The sequence below is a fragment of the Coturnix japonica genome, chromosome 2 (genome assembly GCF_054131305.1).
Source record: "Coturnix japonica strain WE chromosome 2, WE-NBRP24, whole genome shotgun sequence".
In the NCBI taxonomy this organism is placed as follows: Eukaryota; Metazoa; Chordata; class Aves; order Galliformes; family Phasianidae; genus Coturnix; species Coturnix japonica.
The window spans coordinates 115,220,230-115,230,251 of record NC_140664.1 but is presented as its reverse complement, the minus strand read 5'-3'; positions in this window follow the sequence as shown (position 1 = coordinate 115,230,251).

Genomic DNA, 10,022 nt, shown 5'->3' with positions numbered 1-10,022 from the left:
GAGTACAGTCATTACATCCAGCAGTATGCCTACAGTTTCACCTCTTCTTGAATATATCTACTTGTATTTTTTCAGCTAATGAAAGCTGAATACTAGTCATACCTGCTGGAGGTAAAATATTACCCTTAAATATACACAGTTCAGCTTTGTGCTCTCTGCATAACTAATCTGTTATGCTCTTCTCAGTCTTAATCAATAAAACAATTTGACCTATGATGAAACTGATCTGTTTTAAATTGACCTTTTATATTCTAAGTGAATATCATCAATAGCAGAACAAATATTTGCTAATGAAGAAGCAGAAAGTAAGAAGAGAGTTGCTTCCTCCAACTGCTCTTGTTGGGGGATTTTCTCAATATGGTTTTATAAGAAAGATGGAATCTTAAACATATTGCCTGTATGGATATATTCAAGCATAGTAAGGCTAGGCGGGGCTACCAAAAAAAAAAACAAAAAAAACTGAAAAGAACAGGAGTGATGACACTGCACCACCTGACATTCCCTACAGCACCACATGACACAAGGCATTGAGTGTTGAGCAACAGGACCGCTGTACTAGCACAGTTATACACAGTGCACCTTCCTCTGGTGAATCACAACTCTGGGGAAATTTCCCCACAGCACCGAGCAGCCCACAGGACACGTGCACATTGCAGAACAGATTGCATAATGTTTCCATCCTTTCTCTAGGTAGCCTTCAGCAGCTGAAAACAATGACAGGAGCTACATATCTAACCTGCCAGCTAAAATAAACTGACGCTCCAAAAATAACCTCTTCCTCTACATAAACACAAAATGAATTTCTCCTCTAAAAACCTCACATTACGATTTGCCAGTGTGACTGCACAGGCCCAGGGTCAGGCTCAAGCTGGTACAGCTGGTATCCATGAAGCAAGCTCTTGAACTGGTTGCAGGGAGGCCACTAACCTTGTGGCAGACATTCCATCCTGGCCTCAACCCATCCCCAGACACATGGTCCTGCCACCATGGGGCTGTGGCTGATTCTGGTGACCATCTCAGGATATCATCCTGTCTTTAATTATTTATTAGGGCAATAGAAGAGCTGTCAGTCTATGTCTTCCTTAAGGTTGAGGAAAACCATAGCTATACACTGTGCTCAGTATCTTGAAGTGAAAAGACCTTCATCTTAGTACATCTGAACTATTCGAATCTGTGAAGGCCACGAGGATGCATTTTAAGCTTCTCTGAAGCATGACTTCAGTACAACTTCTGTTCTTTTGACAAGAACTGTTATCAGGATATCCCCATGAGACATATTACATGCTGTCCATTCTGTGGGAGTTTTAGCTGATATTATTTACCTTGTCTAAGTCCATTACCTAAGTGGTTTCTGTTTCAGTAGGTACATTCAATCTTTCTCATGGAGAGGAATTTCTGGTTCAATCAATAGGATTGTTACATTTGCATCATTCTTCATTGTTAGGTTTCTGCTGCTTGTAGTTGATAAAAGGTGAAATAGCTGGTAGAAGCCAGACCTGGGGAAAGAAATATAGAACAAATTTAAACTGGCAGCAAATGTACATTTAATCGACAGGTACTGATTTACAATTGCTAGTAGACTTCAGGATCTTTTCCAAAGCTACAGCCAGGCTGCAAAGAGCAGTGTTATCTTTACATGTATTTAAGTAGCCTAGCTTACTGGAGCTTTTTGTTGCACAAGAGCAAATGCAATCAAGTTTAAACCCCTTACAGCTTGATAGTTGAAGAAAACATTATGCATCAGGACTTAGAAGCTAGCACAAAGAATGAATGTCCATGCAAGATGTAACTCTTGATGAAACCTAGAAATTTAACAGAATAACTTAAACCTAACTACAGGTGGGAGCATGGCACAGTTGACATTCAGCTGCAGAACTGAGCCTTCCATAAAATACTGCACTAGTTTCCTTGCTTTTAAGGCATGGTCATAAACAGTATTCTTCCTACTGCTAGGCAGCAAGCTTCATTGGGATTGACACTATTCCAACAGGATCATAAAACATCTCAGTTTCCTAATCCAGCCTCTAGTGAGCCAAACAATTCTGCTTCTCTTTGTTAGGTCAGAATGACAAATAGATCTCATACTGGACTGAAACGAGTCCTTTCCTGACACTGTGGTCATTTTTGGTCCTGTTCAAGGATACTTAAGTGAAACAAACCACCTGGTGCATCTTTGTGTCACTCTTTTGGCTGAAACTTACTTATTGATAGGTTTGAGGCAGTAATGACATGTGATCTCTCCTCTGATTTCAGATCCATGAGGCAAATAAATAATCAGAAGTGGAGTTCAGTTTGGCTACCACAAAATGCTTACTGACTTAACACAAATTTTCTTTTGTGCAGTTGTGAATCTCTTTCACACATTATGACAATTTTGTAATTCAAAGATGTTGAAATAGCCTTTGCCATACACTCAGATTTCACTTTCCAAACCATGAATGTGGTTGCTCTCAAAACATGTTTAGGAGATTTGATCACACTGATGCCTGAAATCATGTATTCATCTTCTCTTCTATGACTGATGTCCCCCTATATATTTTTCATGTATTTATCAAGGAAATTTTTGTGGTATTTTGATGGCTCCTTCCCTTTTTCTTTAATTTGGATGTCATGCCCATAGAAACACAGAAGTGAATACAAAATCCAGAAAATATAATACAGAAAATAGAGAAATATAATTCTGCTTTCTACATCCTTGTTAAGAAAGGGGGAAAAAATGTGAAAAGCATATAGCAGGTAGTTTGAAAGCTCTGAGTCAAAATTCAAGTAAATTTCCATTTCATTTTATTATTATTTCTTTATGACAGAAATTACACACTGATGATTTTCACATTTGGTGTCAGAGAGCGGTGTATGTTTTAGAGATTATAGCTAGCTCATTCTGTCTGGCCCTGTGCCTCTTAGCTCTTGAGTCATTTATCAGCTGTGAGGTGTCAGCTATCACAAATCAAGTGTCAAAAGTGTATTTTCAGGAACAAAAATGAAGATAGAAAAGCAACTTTTCAGCCTGATCACATTGATGGCAAAAGCTATGTCATTCCCAGAGATCCATGAGGTGGACTTGAAATGAGATATTAAATCAATGTGCTACTGTAATATATGAATAGGGCACCTGCAAACGCACCAAGATTTCAGATAGACATTTCTGAAATCTCCACTGCACTTACACATTGGCTTAATTTATTCTCCAAAAAGGCAAGCTTTAAAATTCTGTGGTATATGTATGTTTATAAAATCATACCACCTCTGAGAAGGTGCTAAGAAGCAAAGCTGTAAAAAGCAGATATACAGACTTCTCCATATGTATATCTGCTTTCTGCAGTTGCTGACACCCAGCTCATCTTATGTTTGCACACAGTTTAGGTATGATGTAGGCCACAAAGCTGACATGGAGGAAAAGAGATTGGGGTGGCTGGTAAGGTAAGGTGAAGGGAAACTTAGCTAGGTGGCCTGCAAGACCCCAGGATTTTTGTTCTGTTGATGTGCATGCTGCCATTCCCATTCCCCTGTCCAACAGCAGTCAGGAAGTCCAAAGATGCAAATGCTTACATCTGGCAACAGAGACCAACACGAGGAGAGCAACCCTCTTCCCTGCACCCACACTGTTGCTACTTTGCACCAAAGGCACTTGTGCTGACTTGAACACTTCATGTAGTTTACCATATTCTAACCTACCAGCTAATTGGGCTCAGAGCTTGCTAGCATGTCACGTATACATGTTCTCCGGCAGCAAGCTCTGTGGCCATCTGCCCCCAGACCTATGGATCACTTCAACAAATGGTCTCTGCATTCAGAAGCTGGCACTCCTGTCCCAGTCACCAGTTAACTTGTCATGAGGCCCACTGTTAGTCAGGCACATTCATGTGCTAAATAGACAGGAATAACAGTTTTTAACAAAAAGATGGAGAACACAGAGGCGATCAAGCACAGGCCTTGGTCAGACATGCTCACTGGCTAGTGGCTTGTTCACATACAACCAACCCTTCTTACCTCCTTTCCCCTCCATTTTCCCACTTGTTCCTTATCCATCTCCTTATCCTTATCCATCTTCCCCACATTTCACTCCTTCCCTAAGCATGGCATAAGTTTGACTCACTCCCACATTCATTAAAACACGCCACAGTAAATTTTACAGAACTTCACAAGTCCTCTCAAAGACTGAGCTGAAAGCTTCCCTATTCCCATAGTATCTATGATAATCTCATTTTCCTTGTTCTTATCAGTGACATGGCTCTGCCTGAACCTCTTCAAGACTATGCTTCATCAGGTCCTCCAATGGCCCATCAATCAGCAACCTAAGTATTCCCATATTTGTTATTGTCTTGTTATCTCCTCTTCCTCAGGGCCTGCAGTATCAGAATGTTTAATTTATTACTATTCTTGTTTCTTATTCTTGTGCTTTACTCTGACAAGCTGTTAGCCAGATCTCCTCATGTTCCATATAGCCCTGCACTGGCTGCATGCCTTCCCTGGAGAACAATGGTCTTCTTAGAATGAAAACAAATCAGATCAGCAGCCTGGGAAAATGTTCTCCAGCCTCCGTACATTTAATTCCAATGGAGAGATAAAACATTCTCGTTCTTTACAACTGCACACAGAAATACCCAAATGCTCTGCTTTGAGCATAAACTTTCCCAGAGTTTGAGATCTCAATGGCTGCATTACAGCAGTGAAATTTTTTCACTTTTGAAACAAGCTGTGAATATCTCCATTTAAAAAAAAAAAGAAAATTGTCTTTCCAGAATTTCTTCATTATTCCAGCAACTTCTATAGGTTTTAAATGTGCTCATCTCAGGAGATACTCTTCAAGCAGTTAAGCTATATGAAAGGATAATTTCTTGTGATTGTAGGATTATATCTTGTGATATTATCCTGTTTAAAGATGGCATTGATGGCATTGCTCTTTGTTGCAATAGAATCCTCTACTTTTTAAAAAGAATAAAATTATACTCTACATTAGAGGAATTAATTAATGCATTTTCATTATGAACTGACTAGAAACACTACTCTGTAGCAATGCACTCTGTAAAAAGGCCATTCAGGACAAACTACTTTTGAAATAAGAAATTAGACAGTAATAGGGTGATTAAATTTTCAATAAAATATTTTGACATCATTGTCATGATGATAATGAAAAGCACTTTAATAGAATACTATTTCAAAGTAATGCAAAAGTAGACAAAAAAGCAGACGTAACAGATTATACTCATTAAGATAATTTCATTGCAATTAAATGACAATATTTTCTGTGACAAATTATTTTTCAGATTATGATGAGGCAAAATATTAATTTCTAATTTCATCTCTTCTATGTGTATCCATTACAATTCTGCTGAATGTATTACTCTGTTGTGAATAGAAACATAAACAGTAGAACCACTTTTGTACAGCAAATATCCTGACTAAAATAACTACTGAAGTATTTTCCTGAAGAAAGAAAACATAGTTGTGAATTACCAATCTTTGAATAGTCCCTTAAGACAGACTTACATATCTTTGTTTTTATTTGCCTTCACATGTTATGATGTTGGTTTTTTTATAGTACAGAATTTTATCACATGAAAAAATTCAAAAGGATATAGAAAAAAGAAAGCTTTTATTTACTAAATGAACTATTAAATGTAGAACCAGTTGAGCAGGTGAAAAAAAGAAAATAACAATAGGCATTCCATGGAAGATCCTATTGAAAGGTGAGCGGATTCAGAGTGTTCCATTTCTTGGACCACTGTGAATACTTATGTCCCTAACTACTGAGGAATGCTATATTTACTGTTGCAATACCTACAATAAAAAGCATTTAACTTAGAAAGCCAGGGGCAAACAGGTTTCAGGCTGTATGTGAAATAATTTCCTCAGTGTTATCTGTTTATACTTGCGCTTCTGATGCTGTATATTCAGTTATCTGTTTATACAATAAATAGGTATCTATGAATAAATGGTGGCATGAATTGTACAGAAAGTTGTAGGTTCTGAGTTTTCAAACCAGTCCTAAAGGCAGGAGAATGCCAGACTTCTCCCAAAACACTTTAGTGAAAGAACATGGAAACCTTTAAAGTATAAGTGGATTTGTATGTGTGTGTTTATAAATAAAAATAAAAATAAAATTTACATAACGAGAAAAAAGTCATCATGATATACTAATATTATTGTGTTGGAAAAGCCAGCGAGAAACTGGCTATCATCACTCGAATGTCTTAACTAATGCAGGAAGTTAGTTCTCCTCAAATGTTTATGCAACTTATACATCTGTCATTACTTTTCCCAAATATAAGTAGAAGTGTATGTATATATATAAATATATTTATGTATTTTAAGTCATAAATTTGAATGGTAGAAGGCAAAATGTTCCATTAATTCCACTGTAGGCCATGAGCAAGTGGAAAGGCTTTCCAACAGAACTTTAAACTGCACATAGTCCATTTGATTAAAGCTATTCAAGCCACAAATTAGAAATAATAAAGCTAGAATCTCTTTGCTCACATTTTCTTCCGCAAGAGACTGCAACACAGATCACATGTAAACTAGATGAGTGAAAAATCAATGGGGATGCTCAGTAGGTATCATCCTATGTTGGTATGTGGCTGAATGAAACCACAGCTGTAGCTGCTGCCATGTTTCTAAGGTAAAGACGAGTGGTTTGGAATGTGATCTGTTAAACCTTGTTCTGAAAGAAGCTATTCAAAAGCATTAATCACTGGGTCATCCACCCAACTGATCAGAAGATTTATTATTATTTGTCTAAATCTGTGGGTTGTTGGTGTTTTTGTATCCCCTCATTAATATCCAGTTTCTTGAATTTCCAGATTTTTTTTCCTCCTCTAAATGAAAGGTGAGAATATACAAACAGGATAAAGATGGGCTATTTTTCTTCAACTCCTGGAAACACACAATACAGCAAGCAACCCATGGTTAATACATAGCACCAGAACTGTGGAGGTTTGAGCACAATTTCTAATTCAATTTTCTTCTATCTACAGAACATAATCCTTTCATTCATCAACTAATGCACAATTTAAGGTTTGCATACATGTAATGATCAAGGAGAAACTATAAAGCATACTCTGCAGAAGACCACAGAATGCTGCAAGAATGACAGTTGTACATAGCTGTGTAATATATCAGAAATACATCAGTTATAAAAGGCTGTTTATGTTTTATTCATGCAAAATAACTCAGAGCACAGGCCCTATCATCAGAAAATATACAGCAATGAAAGTACCTGTGACACACCATGCTTAAACACTAAATGCAGCTAAAAATGTTTACCACAGAATATCATTAAAACCACCAATTCTGAAATACAGAGAATTCTTCACAGGGAAGGAAAAGGATGTGTCAGAAACAGAACTCTTTTAAAAATCCAAACAGACCAAATAAATACAGTGAAATTTTTGATATTCATGTTTTTAATTCTTAACATTTAGTACAGCCACAGCTTGAAGGAACACTGGGGTGTAGTGACAGCTAAGTTGCTGATCAGACAACAGGCAGGGCCGTGAGCTCTGTAGTCCTGTGCCTGGAGCAGAGCTGCCTCAGATTACATACACCTACATGAGCATTGCAACTATTGTATTGATTGGTCTGTTGTATTCTGGGATTAGGATGATTTGTGAATAAAATAAGACTGTTGCCCTTGTAATAAATCAAGGACAAAATCAATTAAAAATGTAGTGGTTCTTAGTTTTATTAGGATAGCTGATACCTCTCTTTCCTGAGTTTCTCAAAAAGAAATTCAGAGAGAAGGGAATCACCATTTTCTCTTGGTTGTCCCAATGGGCAGATGATAGAAGTCTATAAAATTGTTCCTGTGACTGATGAAGGAAGAAAGTAGTCCACATAGGTAGCTGTAATAGATCTGCAAAGCCTACTGTGCCTTACATAAACCCATGGTAATGACCAGTCTAAAGCAGTTACAAGGTTTCTTAAAGAACTTCTCACCTATCAACAACTGATCAGTGCCCGCACTCTCCCACACAGCTACATTGTATTCTAGATTAGACAGAAATAATTGTTTTTATGTTGCTTTATTTATTTATTTATTTATTTATTATTTACTTACTTATTTATTAGGGGTTTGGTAGTTTAGGTTCTTTCTGGTTTGTTTGATTTTTGCTGAGGAGAAGCTTGGATATAGGTTGGAGATTAAAACAGAGTTAAAATGTTGTATCTACCTTAGCATTCAGATAGCATGCCACCCATTTTCAGGCTGGCTGACTGTATGAAAACAAGATCTACACAATCACTCAATAACTTTGAAGGTGTTAGCCAGTTTCAGCTGAGTCTGAGAAATAAGAAAGTTTATACAAATTTCATAAAGACAGATAACCAGACAGATGAGAGACAAGGGACTGAATGTTTGGAAGTCAATGAGTAATAACTTTCTATCCAGTAAGCAAATTTCTAATAAGTTATATTTGTGAATGTGGCAGCCTGCATGTTGCTGTCTGAATACTCTGCAGGAAAAGATGTGAGTTGTATGGAGCTCTTTTGTCATAATTTGCGTAAATAGTCATCTGAGAGGTAAATCTATAGGAAATTAGGCTGCAGTAGTTTCAGTTCTCACCGAACCAGTGGCTTTTATTTCTGAAGGGTGAAATAAATGCAGTCAGTTTGAAGTTTCTTCAGATAAGTAATGCAATGGGGTTGAAGAAGTAATAAAATTAATTAGTCTCTCGTGCACCTGAAGTCATGCAGATATGCACTGGGAGCCTGCACACTGGTGCAGTTGATTGCTCTTGAGATTGCTAATTCCAGCTCTTGCAAGAACCTGACTCACTTGTCATATCCGAGCCACAAAACTCAACTTGAAACCTGATTCATCACTTGGCTTTTTTTACTGATGTACTACTGGAAGTATAAAATGCACCTGGTTAGTGACCTATGAAAACTAAGAGCATTTGCAGCTGTCCCATAACTCAGTTCAATGGTGATGATCTCAAATTCCCTGTTCTTGTCATTTGACTGTTTCCATTTCATACCCCTCACAGTGCCATTTGTGCTGCACATCAGTTGCCTATCATGCATTTTTATTAATTTTTGTATCTGTGTTTAAGTATGCAGTCCCAGTCCAGTTGTGGTTAGCACAGTCTGGTCAGTTTCAGGCACTGGCAATACCGGATGCTGTGCAGTGTAAAATGTATAAAATACTCCTTCTATAACCAGAGCTATTTTGTTTCAATCGGTCCAAGCTCAGTGGCCCACTTCAGTGACACTTTCAAGTATCTCATCCCATATTTAAGCACTTCTAATGTGCTTGCAACATTTACATCTTGTTATCAGTAATACCACATACTTCTCATGTTTTTCACTCTTGCATACAAAACTTTCATATTATTGCTTATTCTCAACTCTTACTGCTTAACTTTAGCCTATAATAAATAAATTATATTTAAGATAACTATTAAGGAGCTTAAGGCAACTAATTGGTGAGCAAGATTTTTTCAGTTTTTCAACTTCTTAAATTTTCTTTAACATGCACTTTCTAAATGAAAGCAGAATAAAACAAAGAGGGAGAGAAGGGATATGTGGGGGGAGGGAAAGGAGAGGAGAGGGAGAGGAGAGGGAGAGGAGAGGGAGAGGAGAGGGAGAGGAGAGGGAGAGGAGAGGGAGAGGAGAGGGAGAGGAGAGGGAGAGGAGAGGGAGAGGAGAGGGAGAGGAGGGGGAGAGGAGGGGGAGAGGAGGGGAGAGGAGAGGAGAGGAGAGGAGAGGAGAGGAGAGGAGAGGAGAGGAGAGGAGAGGAGAGGAGAGGAGAGGAGAGGAGAGGAGAGGAGAGGAGAGGAGAGGAGAGGAGAGGAGAGGAGAGGAGAGGAGAGGAGAGGAGAGGAGAGGAGAGGAGAGGAGAGGAGAGGAGAGGAGAGGAGCTTTCTTAATGTATCAAAGCTACAAAAGGAAAGGCTATGGCAGTTTGGAAATGTAATTAATACAAAATGATCTATTGTTTAAAGTAACAGACTCAAAACCTCATGCAGACTTCAACTGTTGGGATCTATCATGGAAAGAGAAACAATGTAACATCCTGACCT